Genomic DNA, 2,245 nt, shown 5'->3' with positions numbered 1-2,245 from the left:
GTCAGTCCCTGAAAGACTTCAGCCAGGTGTGGTAGCACGTACCCGTAATCCCACTACTCAGGAGGCTGAGGCAGGAGGATCATTGAGGGTTCAAGACCAGCCTGGGCGACAAAGTAAACTCCAGCCCAGCCTGAACTGCATAGTCAGACCTTGTCTCAAAAAGACAAAAGCAAACAAACAAACAGGACCTTATGCTTGAGTGTTCTTGACAACATTATTTAAAATGGCCTGAAGCTGGAAACAACCCACAGGTCTCTCAGTGGGTGAGTAGGCAAATACAATGGGATATACTCATTTAATGCCATTTGGCCATTTTATTAGTTGGCTTTCTGTTCCTATAACTAATATCCAAGATCATGAATTTATGAAAAAGGGTGTGGGGGCCTGCCCCTTAGCTCAGTTCTTTAAATGACTGCTTCAACAAAGCAGTCAGGCTCAGGTTGCTGTGGTTTGATCTCCACAACTCAAGTCAGCCAAACCTGCCCTGAAGGCATTTGGAGCAAATAAAATAAAATAAAATTAAAAAAGAAGAAGAAGAAGAAAAAGGGCTTATTTTGGATCACAAATGGAGAGGATTCAGGCCATGAATGGTTGGATTGGTGGCCCGTGAGGGAAATGGGTGGCAAAGCCAAATGGCTCAGCTGGTGGTCAAGTAACAAAACAGGCAGCAAGAAGACTGGGTTGGGGACCCAGGATTCCCGTGGGGGACACACAGAGTCATTAAAGACCTCCCACAAGGCCTGCCTCTTAAATGCACTGCTCCTTCCCAATAGCACTACAGGCCTTTGTGGGAACCCCAAGTCATAGTCATAAGAAAGGAATGGAGAACCGATGTAGTACTGGTAGGCTCTGGTCTGAGGACAAGCTGTTAAATTATCAGGGCCTGCATTCAACATGGCTGAATCCCAAAAACAACAGCTTATCTTCTCAGTTACCACTTCTTCCTTCGTCCGCACCCCAGTCCTGGATACCTTTATGACGCACATAAGGGAGCCCCAGTAAGCTCCTCATGTGTCACTGAGCCTGCCCCTCAAACTCCACCCTTAGCAAAAGTCCCTAAAGTCTCAGCTTTCTTTTATCTCAGGTCGAGGATCCCCCTACCTTCAGATTTTCTCCATATCCTCAGAGTCAATAAAGCCTTCTTTTCTCTTTTCTGTCCTTTTACTGAGTAAAAAAAACTATTTTTAAACAGGGGCCAGGGAGATGGCTCAGCAGAGTAAGCGCTTCTCTAGCAAGTGCAAGGGTCTGAATTCAATCCCTGGTTCCACCAAAACAAAACAAAACAAAACAAAAAAAAAAGAACAGAACTTGGAGAGTGTTCTAGAGCAGGGAGAATGATACTCCCCCTTCTCCCTCTCTCTGCCCCTTCCCTGTCCCTCCCTGCCTCTCTGTCTCCTCCCTAAAACTGCAGTCACAAGGTTCTGCACACAGGCGTCCGTCCTCAAGTGCCGCTCACAGGCTGACCTCCCCATCTGTATCCCTCTGGCAGAGGCAGCAGAGCCCCCAGGGGAACACGCTGCATCTGGACTCCAACGGTCCCTGCAGGACTCTCAGAAAGGCACCGTCTCACACCCCGCCTCCTCTCCGAGCCCCTGCAGACTGAGCCCCCCTGGAAGGGGCAGATGGTTCTCTTGCAGAGCTAAAAAGACACATCAGGCATCCTGATTCTGTGACCTAGAGAAAAATCCACAACATCAGGATTTGGCACTTGCAATCAAATCCACACCACGGTAGGCCAAGTTCTGTAAGTACTCTGACAGTATCTGTGACTACTTGGTTCTCTGGTTGAGAACTCTGAGCTCCTAAGAAGGGCAAACACTCAATAACTGCAAAGATAATTAGTACGAGATGGGTGCTGCCTCCTTGCCGTTGTTGGCAGGCAGTGTCGTTCCTGCAGCGGGGGGTGCATGATAGGTCCTCACACAAGGATCCATCCTCTCTGTCCACAGCCTTCAGCAGGACAAGAGCCATAGAGGCTGGGCAGGAGCTGAGAGCCACAGCATGTCCCAAGCTAGTCCCTGAAGCCCCAGGTGTGCATAATATAGTTGAACCCTACAGCAAGAGCCTCCTTCCAGGACCTGTGTGCTGAGTTTTCAACAGAGGCCCAGGTGTCCTCCATGAAGACAAAGGCAAAAAACTAAACCAAGATTACCGGTCAGTGGGGCTGGAGAGATGGCTCAGTGGTCTAAAGCACCTACTTAGAACAAGCTTAGCAAAAGCATCAGGGACCGCGGTTCAATCCCCC

The sequence above is a fragment of the Octodon degus genome, unplaced genomic scaffold (assembly GCF_000260255.1).
Source record: "Octodon degus isolate 3935 unplaced genomic scaffold, OctDeg1.0 scaffold00033, whole genome shotgun sequence".
NCBI lineage: Eukaryota > Metazoa > Chordata > Mammalia > Rodentia > Octodontidae > Octodon > Octodon degus.
The sequence above is the reverse complement of the archived record's forward strand: the minus strand, read 5'-3'. Positions refer to the sequence as shown.